The sequence below is a fragment of the Lithobates pipiens genome, unplaced genomic scaffold, assembly GCF_037356315.1.
Source record: "Lithobates pipiens isolate NorthernLeopardFrog02 unplaced genomic scaffold, aLitPip1_a1.2 Scaffold_10, whole genome shotgun sequence".
NCBI classification, from domain to species: Eukaryota; Metazoa; Chordata; class Amphibia; order Anura; family Ranidae; genus Lithobates; species Lithobates pipiens.
The window spans coordinates 24,847,881-24,871,176 of NW_027507686.1; the positions used below are offsets into that span (position 1 = coordinate 24,847,881).

At 46.1% G+C, this 23,296-nt stretch overlaps 1 long non-coding RNA gene across 1 annotated transcript in view; it reads left to right on the forward strand.

Moving 5' to 3' along the window:
• LOC143941565 (uncharacterized) overlaps positions 1 to 23,296 on the forward strand; it is a 48,409-nt gene that overhangs the window by 11,827 nt on the left and 13,286 nt on the right. Inside the window, exon 2 of the long non-coding RNA XR_013264256.1 lies at positions 2,756 to 2,922. This is a non-coding gene — a long non-coding RNA (uncharacterized LOC143941565). The remainder of the gene's footprint in view (positions 1 to 2,755; positions 2,923 to 23,296) is intronic.

Genomic DNA, 23,296 nt, shown 5'->3' on the forward strand with positions numbered 1-23,296 from the left:
GCAGCTTCGGCTTAGCTCTGGAGCTGCGGCCATCTTGGTGCACCCGACGGCCGTTTACAATGTGATCGCTCCGTCAAATGACAGAGCGATCACTTGTAAACAAACCGGCGTCATGATGATGCCGGTTCCTCTCTCCTCTCTGTGTACAGATCTGTACAGTGGAGGGGAGAGATCAGATGGCAGCAGCGCTGTGGGCTGGATCTGTAGTGCCCACAGCGCTGCTGTGACAATTACAGTCACAGCCATCCCTCCATACCCTGCTAATACCCAGCCAATACTCTGCAAATACCCAGCCAATACTCTGCAAATACCCAGCCAATACTCTGCAAATACCCAGCCAATACTCTGCCATACCCTGCCAATACTCTGCCATACCCTGCCAATACTCTGCCATACCCTGCCAATACTCTGCCATACCCTGCCAATACTCTGCCATACCCTGCTAATACTCTGCCATACCCTGCTAATACTCTGCCATACCCTGCTAATACTCTGCCATACCCTGCTAATACTCAGCGATACCCAGCCATACTCAGCCAATATTACAGTGGGGGAGATGATGTGGATATTACAGTGGGGAAGATTGTGGATAATACAGTGGGGTATGGCTGCAACTAACGATTATTTTCATAATCGATTAGTTGGCCGATTATTGTTTTGATTAATCGATTAATTGATTATACACCACACCTTTTTTTAAAGTTATTAATTTAGTTAATATGTAAAGTTTTAAAAAAAGGCAATTTATTTTTAAATATCTCTATGCAGTGGTAAATATAAATAACCAACTATATGGTTAGGGAGCAAAATATCTAATCCACTCTTAGAATAACAGACAGAAGAGATATACTGTATATATTAGAGGGATATTGTTAGGAATTCCCCTTGTGATCAGTAAAAACTCCAGGTGTTCTGAGAAGCAGGAAAATTTATTTCTGATGTGGCCCACAACAGAGAGACATGCTTACAGGACGAAAGCTGAAGAAAAAGGTCTGCCAAAAGACTGTGTCCCGCCTTCACATACCCCATAAGACAGGGGTTGACAAATTTGCTTGGAATCTAGGAGCCAGCTAAAAAAGTTAGGAGCCAGGTCCGTGACGGCGATCTGGACCTGTCCCTGGCCTGACATGGAGACGAGTGAGGGGAAGATAGCCCCCAGCCCCCCACATATGAGATCACCGCTCATTGGACACACCGCTCGAGTGCTAAATGGCCGCTGTGATGGGTCATTTAGCATGATCTGTGATTGGCTGTATCCAAGGGACACGGCCAACACAGAACTTCCCCGATGCTCGCCCATGGCGGCGTGCAGAGGGGAAGTAAACAGGATTTATAAATTTATAAATTAATAAATTTAATAATATATATATAATATAATGAGAAGCCATTTACCAGCCACCACACTCACCGTTGGGCAAAAAACAGGCACGGGAGCTTCACTCCATTAGGAATTAGCATTATTGGAATAGGGTGTAATTTCTACATCCACCACAAGATGGCGCCAGACTACCGAAAGATTTTAGAAGGCCGCAAAGCCGCGGCCTCAATTACTGGCCGGCGCGGCCCGATGGAATTGCGCGGCGGAGTTCGGGGTCCAAATGGAGACAGGATACCCCAGCAGCGTTGCCCCAGTCGCCAGGACACGAAATCTAGGCGCAAATGCGACCTGGCGACCGGGGGGTTTGTCGAGCCCTGCCATAAGAATAACATCTCTTTGCTTCTATTGGCTGAGGGAACATAAATAACGTTGTCATGGCACAGAATGGCACTTTATTAGCTATTCATGTTCCGTACATTCTTAGGCTATCATATTTAGTTAAATCTAATCATCCTACTTACTATGGAGTTAATTAGGACAAAACAATACAATGAGTTAATACAATAATGTGCTCAGAAGTAAGCTTTTTAACAAATCAGTCTCAGGACTATTGTTTTTCTAATAGTCACACAATAAACATTTAAAACTTTTCTAACAGATATATACTGTATATACTATTAGAGGAGAGATATACTATGTATACTATTAGAAGAGATATACTATTAGAGGCTATATACACTATTAGAGGAGAGATATTCTGTATATACCATTAGAGGGGATATACTGTATATACCGTAAGAGGAGAGATACTGTATATAATATTAGAGGAGAGAGATACTGTATATAATATTAGAGGAGATATATACTATTAGAGGAGAGATATACTGTATATACTTTTTTTTTTCTTCTCCAGTGTTTTGGAGCTTCGAGGTATGAATGGGCCCTAACTGGCCTTTGCAGCAAGGAGCACATGGAAGGGCGACACATGTAAAAAAAACAACAAAGAAATATTCCCAGCTCAACTTTCCAGCCAGCCTGCAACAAACCTGAATTGTCCTGTCTAACAGGTCATGTTAAAACCAGGGGTTTAGTTTGCACACATTTCCAAATATATGCGTAAGCTGCAGAGGCCCCCCAGAGTACTGCAGTCCTAACTCTAACTCTATAAATTTTGAGAGCCTCCAAAGTTGGAGCACATATATAATAATGGATATATTAAGGGAAAGTGTAGTTCTCAGTGACCCCCACTAGGGCAGCTAGGCGAGGTCCTCTTCTATTGGCAAGTTCTCCTAAAAGGGAAATCTCAGTTTGAAGTTGAGACAATGTGTCTGTTTTTATATAGTAACACAATGTAGAGGCAGGTCATTGTCACTGTGCCCCCCCCCCACGATAGCTCTGAGGATGGGGACGCCAAGTAACCATGGCTCTGTCTTGCAGGTGGATGGACTCTTCATCATCGGCTGGATCTACCTACCTTCTCATGACCCGCATGTGGACGAACCCATGAGGCTGAAACCCATATTACGGATCCACCTAATGGAGAAGAAAACCGCCGCTGTGGAGTGCAAGTATGGCCCCAAGGGGCCCACAATGGGCAGATACAGGTAAGAGGCTAAGGGCAGACCCCCCCCCCCCTTTTTTTTTTTCGGAAAAGGGAATTTTTTGTTATTGAATGCATTGTTTTTTTTTTTGTTTTAACTGTAAAAAAAAAAAAAATCATTTATTTTTACGATGACAAAACACAGAATTATTGCCAATAAATGCATTTTTTTATTTTCTTTAATTGTAAAAAGATGTCATTTATTTTTACGATGACAAAACACAGACTGATTGACCACAAACAACACAGAACTATTGACAATAAACCATAAATGCATTTTTTTTTTTTAACTGTACAAAAATGTCATTTATTTTTATGACGAAACACAGAATTATTGACAAAAAAAACAATAAATGCAATTTTTTTAAACTCTAATAACTATAAAAAAGTCATTTATTTTTACGATGACAATTTTTTTTTTTTATCAATTAACGTTTTATCCAATATATTTGCAATACACGTAAAACAGGGAAGGTGTGCAGTATATATTTGCTCTTTAACCGCTTAAGGACCGCCTCCTTCACATATACGAATGGCATGGCTGGGCACAAGCACGTACCTGTACGTTGCTCTTTAAGTGCCCAGCCGTGGGTCGCGAGCACGCCGGCGGCGGCACGCTCCCGACCCGCTCCAGAGTTCTGTGACCGTGACCGTGGCTGTGGGACCAGCGGACCCGATCGCCGCTGGTGTCCCGCGATCGGGTCACAGAGCTGAAGAACGGGGAGAGGTCTGTGTAAACAAACCTCTACCCATGCTTCCTACTGAGCCTGTCACTGATCGTCTGTTCCCTGTTATAGGGAAAGACGATCAGTGACGTCAGATGCCAAGCCACGCCCCCCCTACAGTTAAAAAAAAACAAAAAAACACACACACTTAACCCCTCCCCGCCTCCTAGTGGTTTTCTCCTTCACTGCCAGTGTCATTTACACAGGAATCAGTGCATTTAAATAGCACTGATTGCTGTATAAATGACAATGGTCTCAAAAATGTGTCAAAAATGTCTGATGTGTCCGCCATAATGTCGCAGTCACAATAAAAATTGCTGATCACCGCCATTACTAGTAAATTTTTTTTTATAAAAATGCTAAAAACTATCCCCTATTTTGTAAACGCTCTAACTTTTGCGCAAACCAATCAATCGCTAATTGTTTTTTTTTTTTTTTTTACCAAAAATATGTAAAAGAATACGTATCGGCCTAAACTGAGGATAAAAAAATGTTTTTTTATATATTTTTTGGGGATATTTATGTCTCTATTTTTGTTTATAGCACAAAAAATAAAAACCGCAGAGGTGATAAAATACCACCATAAGAAAGCTCTATTTGTGGGGAAAAAAAGGACGTCAATTTTGTTTGGGAGCCACATCACACGACCGCGCATTTGTCAGTTAAAGGGACGCAGGGCCGAATCGCAAAAAGGAGCCTGGTCCATTGGCTGCAAATTGGTCCAGGGCTTAAGTGGTTAAGAAAAACAAACAAAAAAAAGTCTTAAACCAGCATAAAAGTTCTTATCAGAGATCACTGAGTTCTTCACAAGTCACTATCAACAAAACCGTTTTTTGCTAATTTGGAAATGAGGAACCTGTATCCAGACAGCATATAATGTGGCTATGTTTGCAGAGGAACGAGAGTCACAAGAATACTCTCGGGTAGGTGGAGGAGAGAGGAGAGAAAAGAGGGAGAAAAGGTAAAGAGAGATCATCACCAAGGAGGTCCAGCATATCCGATCAGATCCGGCCCTCCCGGAGATGCCAAGGATTCCATACTTTGTCATGGGCCTCCAGTCTGTCCTGGCAGTCATCTTCTCCATCAGCTCCATGTCTTTGATTCTAGCGTGTAGGGCGCCAGGGGTAGGGGGGTGTTTCTTTTTCCAGTTTAGGGTGGTAAGACAGCGCGCCGCTGTTAAGATATGTTGGGAAAGTTTTTTTTTGGGCTGCGGAAAGTTTTGGGTGATTTATACGTAGCAGAAAAGTATTGGGGGTCAGAGGAAATTGTGAATCCAAGAGGTGGGCTAGTAGCTGTTGGACCTCCTTCCAAAAGGGGACAATCAGCGGGCAGGTCCAGTAAATATGGAATAGTGTGCCTTTATCCGATTGGCAAAGCCAGCAACAGCAGGGGTAGATGGCGTGGAGGACATCAGGGGTCATGCACCAAAAGAAAAGTATTTTGTATGCATTTTCTTTGTATAAGGTGCATAGGGAGCTTTTGGCTGCCTGTGACCATATCACCCGTCATTGTTCCATGGGAATTTCCTCATTGAGGGCCTTTTCCCATTTGAGCATATATGCATGTTTGCCTTTAGATTCCATAGGGAAGGCATTTATTATTTTGTAGATGTCTGATATTAAACCCTTCTGGGCCATGCCCGCTAGGATTAGATTTTCAAAAGAAGATGGAGGGGAGAATTGTAGGCCGGGTGAGATGATCAGGGCAAAGTGGCGTATTTGTAAGTAGCTATAAAATGCCTGGCGAGGTAGGTCAAATTTGGCCTGGAGATCGGCATAGGGCAGTAGCCTACGTGACCTGGGGTCTACCAGGGTCCCGAAATGAAAAAGGTTTTGCGACGCTCACGGATAAGACATTTGGTGAGATAGACTGTCTGGGACCTTGGGATTACAGACAAACAAGGTTAGGAGCGATCTTTCAGATGACAATTTATGCGTCTTGGAAGGCTTGCGCCAGAGGCGTTGCAGCTGAGACATAGAACCCAGTAAACGTTTGGGGGGGGGGGTCTCCGCACTTGCAATCCAGAGCAAACTGTAATGCCGCGTACACACGACGGGACTTTTCGAGGGACTAGGTCCGACAGACTTTCGACGGAGTTCTGACAGAGTTCTGACGGACTTTCCGAATGAACGGACTTGGCCACACACAATCACACCAAAGTCCGACGGATTCGAACGTGAAGACGTACGACCGGACTAGAATAAGTAAGTTTATAGCCAGTAGCCAGTAGCTGCCCTCGCTTTGGTTTTTGTCCGTTGGACTAGCATACACACGAGCGGATTTCTCGGTAGGAACTGGGTCCAGCGGAGTTCCGGCGGAAAAATTTGAAACATGTTCCATTTCTAAAGTCTGTCAGACTTTTACAAATCAAAAGTCCGCTGCAGCCCACACACGATCGAATGGTCTGCCGGAATCGTTCCATTGGACCTTTGATGTTGAAAAGTCCGGTCGTGTGTACGCGGCATTAGGGTGGATTGGGGCCAACCATATTTTTTCAATTTCTGACCACCTGTTGTAGGATCGTTGGGTGAACCATGAAGCGTCACGATGACAATTTTATTGACCATAAACAACACGGAATTAATGACAATAAACCATAAATGCATTTTTTTTTATTGTAAAAAAATGTCATTTATTTTTATTACAAAACACAGAATTATTGACAATAAGAGCAATTTTATTTTTTAACTGTAAAAAAATAAAAAATCATTTATTTTTACGATGGCAAAACGTAGAATTGACAATAAAAATAAATGCATTTTTTTTTTAATTGTAAAAAAACGGCATTTATTTTTACGATAAAAACACAGAATTATTGACAAAAACAATAAATGCGTTTTTTTTTTAAAATATTTTTTACTATAAAAAAATGTAATTTATTTTTGCGATGACACAACACAGAATTATTGACCATAAACACAGTATTATTGACGATAAACAACAATGAATTATTGGCAAATGTCATTTATTTTTACAATGACAACACACAGAATTATTGACAAAAAACAATAAATGCATTTAAAAAAAATGTGTTTAACTGTAAAAAAATGTAATTTATTTTTACAATGACATAACACAGAATTATTGACCATAAACACAGAATTATTGACAATAAACAATAAATGAATTTTTTTTTTGAGGTTGACCTGGTATCGGCCTCTTGCAGTTCCTGTACAGCAGAGCTCAAACTGTGAGCAGCACAGGAAGCCAATAAGTTTTGCTACAGTCAGTGTTCATGTGCTAACAAGGCGCATGCTGATAGGAGGAGAGAGCAGAGTGACTGAGAGATGAGCTCATCAGTCTACTGCTACTCCTTTCACTGTCCATTCACAGGGCAGTGAAAGGGAATGAGAGACCTCCACCCCATCAGGAGGGACTTTGCCTGTGTCCACAGGAAAGTACTGGTAGCATACCACCACAGTCTTTAAATAGGTGGTATGTGGATTGAAAGATTCAGGAGAGCCAATGCATTTCGGGGATCTCAGTCCCCTTCATCAGGGTTAATAATTAACAAAATATAAATACAAAATTCTGTAAAAATCGATGTCTAGGCATGCCTATGCAGGTGAATATATTCCAATGGCCAGAATAAATGAATATTATATGCACAAATGTTCACACAAGTTGTAACGTTACAGGACATTTTTGTTTGTCAAGTTCTGGCAGAAAAAAAATCTTATTTCTCTTATATTCACCGACCGACAGCTCCTCTCTGTAACTAAATGGGTTTGTTAGCCTGCCATTAGGAGAACTAGGCAAAATTGTAACACAATACACAGAACTTTCAGTCCCGCCCCGGGGGACGGACCCTGTGCTAACAACCCTCCCTGCTGCCCCAGCAGACCCAGTTTTATTTTGCCTAGGGAAGGAGAATGACCTAGGAACCTTGCAGGCCCTTTGGTCCATTTTTTTTTGATGCAGGATTGATGCTTTTGCGCAAGATAGAAGATCCCAGGATCTTTCATCAACTGCCGGCTGGGTGACAGGCTGATTGAGTTATCCTTGTAGTTCCCCCAATCTGGCATGTGCAGGTCGCAGCTAAGGCTCGGCAGGCCACGACATGCCTCAGGTCCAGAGGTGGTCGGTGAGCTTCAATGCTCCGGGGTATACATATGACCGGGCTACTGATGTCTGGATCACAGTATACCGGGCCAGCAGCCACCCTGTAACTGCGCAGGAGTGGGTCTTTGATAGACTGTCTCCTAGCTCTTCAGGACTGGTAAGTACGGCTCTCCCTCCTCGGGGAGTTCTCTTCTCTCCCACGTCCCTATCTTCCCTCCTTCCCCCCCAGGGGCGGCGGTGTGTGTATGGGGATAGCTGGGTCTCTCACCTGTGGGGGGTCTGTGCGGCTAGCGATGATCCCGGTCCCTGTGTGGGGGTCCCAAAAGGTGTCTGGGGGGTATTACTGGTTTAAGGCAGCGCTGTTTGATGGTTTTTTCTGTCACCGCATGGCGCTGTCCGGCGGCCATTTTGACTGTGGGCAAATCGGCAGGTTCCCCTTGTGAGTCTTGGCGGCCATTTTCTAGGAGTTTTTCCTATTAGTTGCATTGGTGGCCATTTTTTTTTAAGCCCGAGTGCTCTTTTCACCGCAGTTCTCTTGTGACAGCATTACATGTGCTCTCACGTGCTGTTTCCAGTGTCCACTGTGTATACAGGACTCTGGATGGCAATTCCCTGAACGCTGGTGCAAGCTCTGCAGATCGTTTCACCGCTATTTTCTACAGCTGCTGCCGGCACAGTTTCCTCACTCTGCACTTGGGTAACCTCCTGGGGACTACAGGCACGGCTAGTGACCATTATAGAACGCACCAGGGTGGTTAGTCTGGAGCTAGGAACCCCCCGGTGGCGGCAGCAGGAGGGTGGGACCTTCACTGTCCTAAGTCTCCTTACAGGTGGCAGGTGACAGGGTAGCGTCAGCATGGCTTCAGAAACTGGTCTTTCTTCCTCCGAAATCCAGGCTATTGCAACCGGGTCACCTGCGGATAGCGCTGGGCCCATGGACACCCTGACGGCGGTCCTTAACTCTTTTGTTGCTAAAATAGAGGCGGTGCGTGGAAGAAAGGGTGCGCGTAAAAGGCCCCTGCCCCCCCCCGTCCTCTGGGGAGAGCTCTGATGCAGACTCGGGCCCTGCTGCGGCTGGTGACCCCTGCTCTGACCTATCAGACGAGGCTGACCAGGACCATTCTGTTAGGAATCATGAAACAGACTGAGACAGAAGTACAATCAAATCACACTTGTTTATTAATAAAAATAAAAAGGTAAATAGAAAAAAGCGTAGTCAAGCATAGCCAGAGTCCAGTAGCCAGATCAGATAGTCAGCCAGTCCAAAGTTCATAAACCAGATTGGGTAATCAGCCAGTCCAGAAGTCAGAGATCCAAGGAGAGCAACTACAAGCAGGATAAGAAGCCAGGAGGGGTGTCAGCAAGCCACTCTTGAAACTAACAGCAAGAGATGGTCCCTTGTGATGTGACCAATGCGAAGGCGAAGGAAAGAGTGAGCTGGAAGGCTTTAAATAGGCAGGTCAGACGAGCATCATCGGGAACAGCTGGTAACTGTGGAAAGAGAAGAGAGCTGGCAATTAGCTGACAGCTGAGCGGCCAGCCCAGAGGAGGAAGGGCTAAGCCAGCCCTGACACATTTGGACAGTGAGGATGATTCCCCGTCCGGGTCCGGGCGCGACAAAGCGCTTGTTGGAGCACTTATCACAGCTGTGCGTGATACCCTGAAGATCCAGGAGCCAGCGGATCCCTCTGCTGATGTATCGGTCCCTTTTGGGTCCCGCAAGCCAGCACGTTCACCTAAGGTGTTCCTGTATTTGACTTATTTTGACAAGTTTATCTACAGGGAATGAGGTCAGCCGCAAAGGACCTTTTCAGTCCCCAAAAACATGGCGTTGCGTTACCCCTTTGAGTAAAGCCTTCTCAAAAAATGGTCGGCTTCTCCGGTTGTGGACCCCCCAGTATCTAGGTTAAATAAAGTAACCACGATCCCGGGGATCGAGGGGACTCCTGCATTCAAGGATCCCACGGACAGGAAGGCCGAGGCGGTGGCTCGTTCCTTGTTTACGGTTGTGGGGTCAACCGTGCGACCAGTACTGGCATCCGCACTGGTGTCGCAGACACTGACTGAGTGCAAGGCCTTAAGTACATTTGTGACGTGGCCCTGGATACTCTCCCTCTGTTATCCAGGGCTTCACTGTCAGCTGTGGGGCTGAGGCGCCTGATTTGGCTTAAATGCTGGTCTGCTGACCAGGCATCCAAGAAAGCCCTGACGGATCTTCCCTTCCTTGGCGACCGGCTCTTTGGAGCTTCGTTGGATGACATTATTAAAAATGCCACGGGTGGTAAGAGTACACTACTCCCACGGGCCAGAAAGGCTAAGGAGCCACGCCGCAGGCAAGGGCCCTCTTTTTCCGCTCACAAGCGGCTTTTTTGTCTGCCCAGTGCCCGACAAAATTTTCCCAGCCCGACAGGACGTCCATGGACGGTCAAAAGCATCCCTGGAAGCGCAAGCCTAACAAGCCTGCGAACAAAAGTGCTACTGCATGAAGGTTTGCCCCCACCCACATATCAGGTGGGGGGTCGCCTTCGGGAGTTTGCAGCCCGGTGGACCTCTTGGTTATCCAACCAATGGGTCTGCGACCTGATTTCCACAGGCTACAAGATAGATTTTCTCTCTTGGCCGCCAAACAGATTCTTCCTCTCCAGCATACCCGCGTCCCCGGTTCGCCGGGAGGCCCTGTTATGGGCGGTAAGGGACTTTCTGAATCGGGGTGATTGTACCAGTTCCAGAATTGGAACGCTTCCAGGGGTTCTGCTCAAATCTGTTTGTGGTTCCCAAGGAGGAAGGGGTACGTCCGATCTTCAATCACTTTGTGAAAGTGCAGAGGTTCAGAATGGAATCAGTTCGCTCAGTAGTCGCTGTACTCCATCAAGGGGATTCCCTGACGTCCTTGGACATCCAGGATGCGTACCTGCACATACCCATATGCCTTTGGCATCCAAAATTTCTGCGTTTTGGCAGTTGGGGAAGCCCACTACCAGTTTGTGACTCTTCCCTTTGGCCTGGCATCAGCCCCCGAGTCTTTACCAAAGTACTGGCTCCAGCATTGGCGTTGCTTAGGCAACGCAGAATCGCGATCGTGGGTTACATAGATGATCTCTTCCTGAGGGCATCTTCCGCCTCAGAATTGGAGGAGGATGTGGCGATCACCATGCAGTCTCTGAGAATTTGGGTAGCTGTTGAACCTAAAGAAGTCGCTGGTTGTACCGACCCAGCGTCTGGAGTACCTGGGCTTACTATTGGACTCCGGGGAAGCGAGGGTCTTTCTCCCCTCAGACAAAATGCAGACTCTCAGATCTGCGGTCAAACTACTGATTTTGCATGCGAGTACTGGGGCTCATGGTAGCCTCCTTCGAGGCAGTACCTTATGCCCAGTTCTACACCAGAGTCCTGCAGAAGGAGATTTTGACAAAATGGGACAAATCTCCATTGTCCCTGGATCGACAGGTCCAGGTGAGCCAGCCAGTCAGGGACTCTCTGATCTGGTGGTTGAGGTCCCCGGTGACTCAGTCCGGAAAATCTTTCCTTCCTCTGAAATGGACGGTGATCACTATGGACGCCAGGCTACCAGGCTGGGGTGGAGTGATGGGGATTCAGTCGGCTCAGGGCCTCTGGTCAACTGACGAATCCAAGTTGCCGATCAATCTGCTCGAATTGAGAGCGATCAGGCTGTGCCTCCACACATGGTCGACGTGTCTACAGTCAGACAACGCCATGGCTGTGGTGTACATAAATCACCAAGGGGGAACAAGAAGCTCAGCCGCTGCTCGGGAGGTCGCTCACATACTTCGGTGGGCAAATCGACACGTTCCGGCCCTGTCGGCCATTTACAACCCGGGGGTGGAAAATTGGCAGACGGACTATCTGAGTCGACAGATGCTGGACCCAGGAGAATGGGCGTTGCATCCGAGATATTCAGGCGATTGTGCCTGAAATGGGGCACACCAGATGTGGATCTATTGGCCTCCCGCCTCAACCGGAAGGTGCCGAGATTTGTGTCCAGGACAAAAGGTCCATGGGCAGACGCGTCAGACGCGCTGGTGGCTCCATGGGATCAGTACTGGGTGATCTACGCCTTTCCTCCGCTAAAGCTGTTGCAACGCCTGCTGCGCAGAGTGGAAGCCGAGGGAATCCCGGTGATCCTGGTGGCCCCAGATTGGCCTCAGCGGCCCTGGTACGCAGACCTGGTGCATCTGGTGGCAGACGCTCCCTGGCGACTGCCGCTGCGAGAGGACCTCTTATCTCAAGGTCCAATCTTTCACCCTGCTTTACCATTGCTGGCTTTAACGGCATGGCTGTTGAAAGCCAGGTGCTGAGGAACCGGGGTCTGTCGGATTCGGTGATTCCAACTATGTTGAGGGCGCGGAAATGTTCTTCAAGGAAGATATACCATCGTACCTGGAAGGCGTATATCTCCATGTGTGAGGAGAAAGGGTGGCATCCGCGCTCCTTTTCTATATCCAGGATCCTTCTGTTTCTTCAGCAAGGTGTAGACCAGATGTTGGCAAATTAAGGGGCAAATTTCAGCTCTGGCTGTGTTTTTCCAGCGACCCCTGGCGTCTCATTCATTAGTGAGTACCTTTGTTCAGGGGGTGCGACATGTAGTCCCTCCAGTGCGTCCACCGATACCTCTGTGGGATTTGAACCTGGTATTGTCGGCGCTTCAAAAGCCGCCATTTGAGAATATCAGGGAGATTCCCTTGTTGACCCTTTCACAAAAAGTGGTCTTTCTGGTGGCCATCACATCGGCCAGGAGGTTTTCGGAATTGGTGGCCTTGTCATGCAAGTTTGTAGGTGCTATAACTTTTGCCCAAACCAATCAATATACACTTATTGGGATTTTTTTAATCAAAAATATGTATCAGAATACATCTTGGCCTACACTGATGAAGAAATTTGAAATGTTTTATAGCTGAAAGTAAAAAATATTGTGTTTTTATTTATTTTTTTTTTTTCCAGAATGATCGGTCTTTTTTGTTTATAGCGCAGACAATAAAACCTGCAGAGGTGATCAAATGCCACCAAAAGAAAAGCTCTATTTGTGAGGGAAAAAAGGACAGATATTTTATGTATGTATATTATTTATTAAGGTTGCACCGATACCAATACTAGTATCTACATTGGTGCCGAAACTGAGCATTTGCATGAGTACTAGCAGCTTTATTGAGAGCTATACAGGGAGATTGTAACTTGTAACTACCCCCACCGCTGCACCGATCACCTGGATTGTCCCCTGTGTCAACCTATGGCTCACCAGGTCTTCCGTGTCCTCCTCTCTGTCCCCCTCTGGCCCTCCTCCGGCCTTCCCCTGTCCTGGTTCTATCAGGATGGAGAGCAGAGGAAGCAGTGTCATTTACCGGCTCCTTCCTTTTCTGTATGCGCAGTCAGTGATCCTGATGAAGGGGGCGTAGATCCCTGAAACATGTTGGCTCCCCTGAAACCTTTCAAATGATTGCTATGGTCTAGCATATATCTTTGGATTGCTGATGGAGTGGTGCACTCATACTCTTTTTGCTTCACCCACTCTGTATACACAAGGAACACCATGCTATCTCTACATTGTCATGCGATCAGCCTACAATTTGTATAGCCAGTGCCCATAGACACCTAATAAGTCCTGCAATCAGAGTGGAGGAAGGACAAGACCTGTGTTACTTAACTGTAGAATAATCAAGAAAAAAAAAACAGATCTCCTTTCCTGCCAGACAAGGTTGTACTGTGTGGCAGAACTGTGTAAATTTCAGGATTGGATGTATATACAGCCGTCTTATATGGGAGAAGTTTACACTTCGGTGCTGCAGAGTCAGTCCCTTGAATCCATTTGAATCCTGGACTTCCCTGAAGTATGTAGGCATAGGACCCCCCCCCCCCCCCCACACACACACACACACCCTATTAAAGGAGAAGTCCAATAAGAAAATAATTTATTAAACCTACAAATGATTTTTTTTTTTTTAACCACTACTATTCCTTTATACTGGCTTTTGAAATTGACAAATACGGCCGCTTAGAAATTGGATGAAAGGTTTAGCACTGGGAAATTAAATTGTGCATTTTATATACAAATATATGTAGCACTAACCCCCGAAGGAGCTGCTGGTTATTTTTGGGCTTACCGTTACCTTCCGTTCTCCTTGTAGCACGTCCAGGGGATGTCCCGTGGCAGATGGCCCAGTAACTCGAGACTGACAACAGATCCACTTGAATGGATTTTATTTGCAAAACTCAGACAATTGAACAGTCTTTTAACTTGGGATCAGAGGGTTGGAAAGAGGGTTCAGGTACTCTTAGTGTCAAAGTCAGGAAAAACGTTGAAGAACGTGCTTACTCTGACTGCATCCAGAGAATAGCCATTCGCAACGGGATGATCACTCAGGTTGAACAGTCCTTCTCTCACAAGGCCTAGCCGCCAACTTGGTGCTTACTCAGGAACAAGTCTCTGCCACAGACATTGTTGTAGAAACGTACAAAATAATGTCTCTGACACAGACGTTGTTGTAGAACCCGTAGGAAAACTAAGCTTGAGAACACTTGTAGGATACCTGGATCTCTCAACCTACTTGGCGATATCCACAAGACCAGATTCTCTCGGTTACTTCAGCCCTTCCAGGCTCTTGCTAAGAAAACCAACCTGTACGTGGTGTTCTTCTGAAGAGTCCTCCCCTGGAATGCTGGAAGTATACTGGGTCTCTCCCGAACCCGGAGACGACACCCAACCACCTCAGAATCCTTCCTTAGTTTCCTTGCCTCAGGCTAGCCAGCCCCAAGACATTAAAGTCGGGTGGATCCGCACCCCAGGCCATAGCCTTCCTGGGGGCTGGTTTGGAGGACCAGGACCATGAAGTCAGCACATCATTCTGGACCGGAACCCCAAACCACATGTCCTCTGCATCTTAAATACCCTCTCCCAGAAAGCACAGCGAGAGCACCACTCCCACTGGGTGGGCTCAGAGAGAGAGTAACTTAAGCACCTGACCAGACCATAGTTCCATGCCTGCCAGAGGAGACAGTTCCCCCTGTAGCCAGGCTGAACATCTCACAGTCCAGTCAGCCTGATGCAGAGGCCCAATTTAGATAATTATACCCAAACCAAACTGCAGTTTAGGCAACTTTAACTTTAGAACAATGCATAGTGCGTGCTCTTCAGGAGCCGCTGCTACATATACTATAGTTTTTTTTATATACAACTAATATATAAATATACATATAATATATTTAGTAGCTGAGCTGCCCACCCTGAGCTGGTCTGCTAAAGGGGGGGGGGGGTGCAGCTGGACACATCTATTTTATATATATAATATACACATAGTAGCTGAGCTGCCCCCCAAGCTGGTCTGATAACGGGGGTGCTGCTGGACACAGCTATAATATATATATGTACAGTAGCTGAACCTCCAACCCTGAGCTGATCTGATAAGGGGAGTGACACCAGGTTTTTACGCACCAGGTGACACCAAACCTAGTGACACCACTGGGCTTGTCTCAGCTTGGTGAATGCAAACAAGAAAAAGGATCATTTTTTGCCGCACATCCTACAAAATCTAGTCATGGAGGTCCCCCAAGGCTGAGTCCAGTGGACAGGGCGAAACATGTCAGAGCGGGCAAGGCCTGGATGGATTCTGAGCTGAGACTGTTGCTACCATCACTACCTATGGGTTTTGTTGGATGTGCGGCAATGATCCTTCTCCTTGTTTGCATATTTCAGAGGAAATTGAGATATTCACGTATTTATTTTATTGGTGAATCAGTCTATTTCTTGGCCTATTCCTCTTTGTTTCGGCCTCCCATCTTTTTTTCTTGCGCAGTTAGCACTTCATGTGCAATTCATTGAGGGTCACAGATCATCCCCATCTATTCTGATTTTCATGGCAGTTTCCATTGGCTTTCTTTCTTTATCCACTTTCAGACAGGACCATTTTGCTGGCTTAAGACCAGACTCGCACTTTTTGCGATTCAGCACTGCGTCGCTTTAACTGACAATTGCATGGTCGTGCGACGTGGCTCCCAAACAAAATTGACGTCCTTTTTGTCCTACAAATAGAGCTTTCTTTTGGTGGTATTTGATCACCTCTGCGTTTTTTTTTGTGTGCTATAAACAAACAAAAGCGTCAATTTTGAAAAAAACGCATTATTTTTTACTTTTTGCTATAATAAATATTTGCAAAAAAAATATATATATAAAAAAACATTTTTTTTCCCTCATTTTAGGCCGATACGTATTCTACATGTTTTTGGTAAAAAAAATCGCAATAAGTGATAATTGATTGGTTTGCGCAAAATATATAGCGTTTACAAAATAGGGAGTTTAGATAGTTTTATAGCATTTTTATTAATTTTTTTTTTTACTATTAATGGCGGCGATCATCGATTTTTTTTTAATTTTTTTTTTAATTGTGACTGCGACATTATGGTGGACAAATCAGACATTGTTGACACATTTTTGGGACCATTGTCATTTATACAGCAATCAGTGCTATACAAATGCACTGATTCCTGTGTAAATGACACTGGCAGTGAAGGGGTTGACCAGGGGGTGGCAGTGTAGGGGTTAAGTGTGTCCTAGGGGCGTGTTACTAACTGTGGGGGGCTGGGCTGTGTGTTAGTGAACACCGATCTCTGCTCCAATAACAGGGAGCAGAGATCAGTATCACTTGTTGCTAGGCAGAACGGGGAGATATTTACTTCCGCATCTCCCCCTTCAGCTTCCCCGTGAGACGATCGCAGGTATCCCTGCGGCGATCGAGTCCGCGGGACCCGCGACCAGACCCACGGGGGTCCCGAACAGCGTCCCACGCACGTGATTGCATGGCGGCATTCTTAAAGGGACGTACCTGTACGCCCATATGCCTGTCAGTGCCATTCTGCCGACATACATCGTCATGGAAGTGGGAAGTGGTTAATTTTCGACCTTAGTAACCTTCTTTTACCTTCATACTCCTCTTGGTACTACCAGCTCCTCCTGAGCTCTCGGGAGTGAAATGGCCCACAGAGTAAAGAGTAATGAGCTTCTTCTTTTTGCTTGGTGTCCATCCTCTGAGGAAAGGGCTTCTACAACAGAGGCCTGCTATGCATTGCAGTTAAACATTCCCTTTTAGGAGGCCTACATTTATAGCCGTGTCTCCTCCTTTCTACGGCTCCCCTCTAAGGATTCAGTCACACACCAATTATTATTAAAATACCTTTTATACTACCTCTATTGGCTTCTATTACTGTCCCTTGCTGCCTAAAAACCCCGTTTGTGGGGGAACTAGTTCTATCAGTCACACATATCTTCCCAAATCCAGGCTTTGTCTGCTATGCCCTCTGCCTCTTTAGATAACCCATTGTGCTCTGGGAATGTATTTACTTGTCATCTGATGTTTATTGACAACAGTAAAATTGTATATGCATAATATAAGTTGTATCTAATAGCAGTGTACAAAGAAGGACAGCTACAGCAGTTTAGAACTAGCTTTTGAAGTAAGGTGCACATGGAAGGGCTTTGCACAACACAAAAACAAAAGATTTCCCAGCACACTTACCAGCTTGCCTGCAAATAAATCCAAAAATGCACAATCTAACACTTGACATTAAAAACAGAGGTCTTAGTTGCACACATTTGCAAATGGGGAAGCTGCACTGCTTTGCCAAGGCTGCTCTGTAAAGTGCGAGGTCCTAAGGCCTCGTTCACACAAGGCGTATGAATCCATACCCCGTGTGAGGGCAGTGGGTACAGGCACTCCATGCATCCCCGTGCAGGCAGTCACATTGCACACATTTGCAAATGTATGTGGAAGCTGCACTGCCTCGTCAAGGCTCCTCTGTACAGTGCAGTTTTTTTTTTTTTTTTTTTGTGTTTTTTTTGTGTGATTATCCAGACCCGTGTAGATGTAGAGGAAGGCGAAAAAAACCCTGATAAAGCATGGTGTCATTTGCTCTAACAGGGAAAAAATTCCTTCCTGACCCCCGAAGGCGATCGGATTACTCCCTGTATTATACATCTGTGGGTGGACATTACAATGTCTTTTGATGGTTTTCAATTTAAAACAGCTTGTTTGATGAATATCAAAAAGTAATGTACAAAAATGAGGAATCTTTGTTCATCAGGATCTTTGAATATGATATCAATGTCTTTACAGATGAACTGTCCTCCCCAAATTTCTCATGAATATATCGGTATATAGATCCAATCCATTATGTCACATCAAGAACTATTGTCCAAATATGGGAGGAATCTTCATCATCATATCCATCCACCTCTTTAATGCTGGATTCACACATATGCAGTTTTAGTGCTATTTGCAGTTTGCAGATTTGCACTACAGTCCATTTAACATTGTTTCCTATGGAACACATTCTGTAGTGCAAAATGCAAAGAGCACTAGAAATGCATAGGTGTGAATCCAGCCTACGGGGACGCAGCGGCTGGACAAACACAGCCCTAATTTAACAGGTGTGCAGGAGTGGGTGAGTGGCCCTGAATGCACACAAATTAGGACCTGTGTTCCCCGGCTGCCCGGCTGCTCCGTCCCCATAGCGTAACATAGGCTGTCAGCACCCTGCTGTGGGTGAGCTTGCTGGTTGGCATCCTGCTGTGGGTGGGTTATTGGCCGGCACCCTGATGCAGGTGGGCTTGCTGGCTGCCACCCTGATGCGGGGAGGCTTGCTGGCTGACACCCTAATGTGGGGGCTTGCTGGCTGGCACCCTGATGTTGGTGGGCTTGCTGGCTGGCACCCTGATGTTGGTGGGCTTGCTGGCTGGCACCCTGATGTTGGTGGGCTTGCTGGCTGGCACCCTGATGTTGGTGGACTTGCTGGCTGGCACCCTGATGTTGCTGGGCTTGCTGGCTGGCACCCTGATGTTGCTGGGCTTGCTGGCTGGCACCCTGTTAGAGAAATTAAGTATTATACCTCTAAATGTCAACTATGAATATGCATAGAAATATAGCTTTATCTTAATTAAGTTTAAAATGCTTAGAAATATGTTTTATATAACCCTATTATACTTCAATATGCTGAATAATCATATAACTATGAAAATGCTTACATTAGCAGAAATTGAAAAACACATAGCTCACATCAATGCCAATGATGGATGCACGGATTTTTGAAGCCTGAACGTACATGTAACCATTTCTCTTGAATATGGAATTAATGTCTTACCTTGACTTGAGAGACGGTCTGATTATTCTCCAACACACCCTGCTGTGGGTGGACTTGCTGGCTGGCAGGCACCCTGTTGCAGGTGGGCTTCATGGCTCGCACTCTGCTGTGGGTGGACTTGCTAGCTGGCAGGCACCCTGTTGCGGATGGGCTTCATGGCTCGCACTCTGCTGTGGGTGGACTTGCTGGCTGGCAGGCACCCTGTTGCAGGTGGGCTTCATGGCTCGCACTCTGCTGTGGGTGGACTTGCTGGCTGGCAGGCACCCTGTTGCAGGTGGGCTTCATGGCTCGCTGGCTGGTAGGCACCCTGTTGCTGGTGGGCTTCATGGCTCGCACTCTGCTGTGGGTGGCTCCTCTGTACAGTGCAGTTTTTTTTTTCATCTGTATCTTCTGAGGATGATATCAATGTCTTTACAGATGAATTGTCCTCTCCGTATCTCTCATGAATATATGGGTATAGCAGTACAATCCACGTATTATGTCACATCAAGAACTATTGTCCAAATATGACCAATCTTCATCATGTCCATCCACCCTTGGGCTTTCTGGCTTGCAGCCTGCTGTGGCTGGCTGGCTTGCCTCCCTGCTGTGGGTGGGCTTGCTGGCTGGCCTCCCTGCTGTGGGTGGGCTTTCTGGCTTGCAGCCTGCTGTGGCTGGCTGGCTGGCCTCCCTGCTGTGGGTGGGCTTGCTGGCTGGCCTCCCTGCGTTGGGTGGGCTTTCTGGCTGGCACCCTGCTGTGAATGGGCTTTCTGTCTGGCACCCTGCTGTGGGTGGGCTTGCTGACTGACACCTTGCTGTGGGTGGATGGCTGGCTGACACCTTGCTGTGGTTGGCTGGCTGGCACCCTGATGTGGGTGGGCTTGCTGGCTGGCACCCTGATGTTGGTGGGCTTGCTGGCCGGCACCCTGATGTTGGTGGGCTTGCTGGCCGGCACCCTGATGTTGGTGGGCTTGCTGGCCGGCACCCTGATGTTGGTGGGCTTGCTGACTGGCACCCTGATGTTGATGGGCTTGCTGACTGGCACCCTGATGTTGGTGGGCTTGCTGACTGGCACCCTGATGTTGGTGGGCTTGCTGACTGGCACCCTGATGTTGGTGGGCTTGCTGACTGGCACCCTGATGTTGGTGGGCTTGCTGACTGGCACCCTGATGTTGGTGGGCTTGCTGGCTGGCACCCTGATGTTGGTGGGTTTGCTGGCTGGCACCCTGATGTTGGTGGGCTTGCTGACTGGCACCCTGATGTTGATGGGCTTGCTGACTGGCACCCTGATGTTGGTGGGCTTGCTGACTGGCACCCTGATGTTGGTGGGCTTGCTTACTGGCACCCTGATGTTGGTGGGCTTGCTGACTGGCACCCTGATGTTGGTGGGCTTGCTGACTGGCACCCTGATGTTGGTGGGCTTGCTGGCTGGCACCCAGATGTTGATGGGCTTGCTGGCTGGCACCCAGATGTTGGTGGGCTTGCTGACTGGCACCCTGATGTTGGTGGGCTTGCTGGCTGGCACCCTGATGTTGCTGGGCTTGCTGGCTGGCACACTGATGGAACACACTCTCCACTAAACACTACACTACACTACACTACACTACACACTAAACACACCACACATTACACACTAAACACACCACACATTACACACTAAACACACGACACACGACACACACCACACACTACACACACACACCACACTACACACTATAGGTTGATCATGTCGATGTTAGGGAATCCAGGCAAGAATACTTTCTTTCCTGGAATTTCCAATGCCTTGCCATCTATCGCTGACGGAGGAAGTCGAGAAGATGTTTCCATGTCCATGTTGGTGGGCTGTAAAATGAAAAACAAATATGAGATTCTGTATTCATAGATTTCTGACCTGAGTAAATATCAGGATATTGCTTAAAGCCCAATTCCTGAAACAAGTATAAATTACCCTTGCAGTATTTGTGTGTGTGTGGGGGGGGGGGGGTGGATTTTGTGCCTAGGGGTAGAGGAATAAGGTATACTAATGTATTCCTTTCTTTGGACAGCCTTCATCTATGCAACCCATCCCTCACAGACCTTCTCTAATGCTTTCCCAGCCACGGTCACATTCTTACCCCCACATACAATGTAAGACTGATAGGCCTGTATTGTACATGATGATGCAGAGAGGTTAGGGCTAGGTCCCTCTTTCTCTGCCCCTAGAGTTTACAAGCAATAAAACATTAGAGTGCAGGGTGGGGTGGGGGTGGTGGTTGCCTATTGCGCAATCTATTTTTTTTTTTTTAAGTTGGGCTTTAACATTGACTAACTTCTTTAATACAACCTAGAACCTTCTTCCTCTTTCCATGCAGTGGAGGAGCAGATAGGATACAAATCTAGATGCAAACTACATGTCTGGTCCCATGCCTTCCACCACATCATGATGGTCAAAGTCACATGTCCTAGACACCCCAGACATTGTATTATGAACCATTGCACCTTCTCACTTCAACTATCACTCCCAGCTGTGCACCAATGGGGTTTATTTACTAAAACTGGAGAGTGCAAAACCTGGTGCAGCTCTGCATGGTAACCAATCAGCTGACATGTTTTTGTCAAAGCTTTATTGAACAAGCAGAAAGTTAGAAGCTGATTGGCTACCATTCACAGCTGCATCAGATTTATCACTCTCCAGTTTTAGTAAATCATCCCCATTGTGTCTGATGCCTAGAAAGTTACATTCTTATTTACTTCCGTAGAAAATGAAATATTGACTGATTAGTCTGTGAGGTTTTCCTGCAGGCTGGGATATGTCTGTACCCCCTATATTAGCTGTAAGGACACAGCAATGCTCCTTACAGTGTGTAACAATCTTCTTTTTGAATCCTCATCCTATAAAGATTTGTGTACTTACCGGACCTACAGAGAAAGGGGGCCGTCCTTTCCCTTGTTCCATCGACTTCCAATTGATGAACCTCATGAATGGATGCCGTCTTATGTCGCTGCCAACTCCAAGCCTCTTCTCCGGACATTTGCATAGCAGCTATAAAAGAGAAATTAAGAGTTATTTTGAGTTCATTTTGCACTTTTTAGAAAAGAAAAAAAAAACTTTGACTACAGTGCGTCTCCTCCTGGGCGGTCCTTTCACCCATTGGAGGATCATAGCATGTGAAGGCACATATATAGCCAAGTACAGGTGCTGGATGTCTACTGACATGGATGGAATTCATATTATATTCCAGCACAACAAATCAGTGTTGTGCTGGAATGTTATGTTATGATGTGCCGCCATTAGATCGCTTCTAACTCCCTGAGATCTTTAGATTGGTGGTGACACTTTAAGGAGAATTACAGCCACAAGAAAAGGGAGGAGATTGGATATTTTTAAAGATCTTTTTTTCTTCTCATTAACATCATTTATCAGCACCGGGCGATAAAAGCAGTTTAATGAATGGAGTTGGAATGGGTTAGAACCCCTCTGTTAGGTTGTGGTTGCTTTCTGTGTCCCCCCTTTGTGAGATTTCCATGTCCTCAGGACATGATATGAAACAAAATGTCTACAACAGGGACACAATGACGGCAGGTGATCTAATCCTCCCCACTATGTTCAAAACAATAATAAATGGGGAGGAGTTCTGCTTTAATAACCTCATACAATGTGCACATCAGCGATTGACCCCATGTGGCATCATCGTCTGAGCCCTAAGCCCCAGGATGAAGTATTCCCATTGGATCTTCACCATGGAATGAAGAAGCCAAACTACCCAACAATCCAGCTGACAACCAGAATTGGCAACACCCCTACATTATACCGCTAAAGCAGCAGCAGTAGGCCTAGAAACCTTCCCTGTGCTTCTTCAGAATTAGAAAATGTCTTGTACTTACTCCTCCTAGGAAGTGCTTCAGGTGTTGGTCCATGTCCGGGGGGTAAACAGGATCTTCATAATTCACGGCCCTCCTGTATACCTGAGTGGTATCGTCACGGAATGGTACAGTTCCTGTGGCCATCTTGTATATGACAACCCCCATGGAAAACCAGTCGGGTGCAAACTGGTAGAAGTCGCCATTGATAACCTGGTAATCAGAGAAGAGAAATCAGTTACTTAGTTCCTACAAACTTAGCATCCTTTTATAGGAGAAATAATAATATATATTCATTGAACGTGTATTCTAAGGGAGGCATTTACAAAGCATCAGTATGTCCTTATTGTGGCAATAGCGCTACTTTAATAAAAATGACATTTATAAAGCACAGCGGTGGAATTGGGACTTTGAGTGCTATTACAGGGAATGGGTGTAAACATAAAAAAAAAAAAAACTTGAGCGAGAGCCTAGTCATGTGATTCACCCTAATCAAATCAGAGTTCTCTTAGTGATATCTGTTCTCCAGTAGAAATCATTGCAACATTAACCTTGATGTAGCTTTTTAAAATTTGATATGTTTACTATTTCATATGTCCATTATTATAGATATAGTAGCTAGACTCGCTT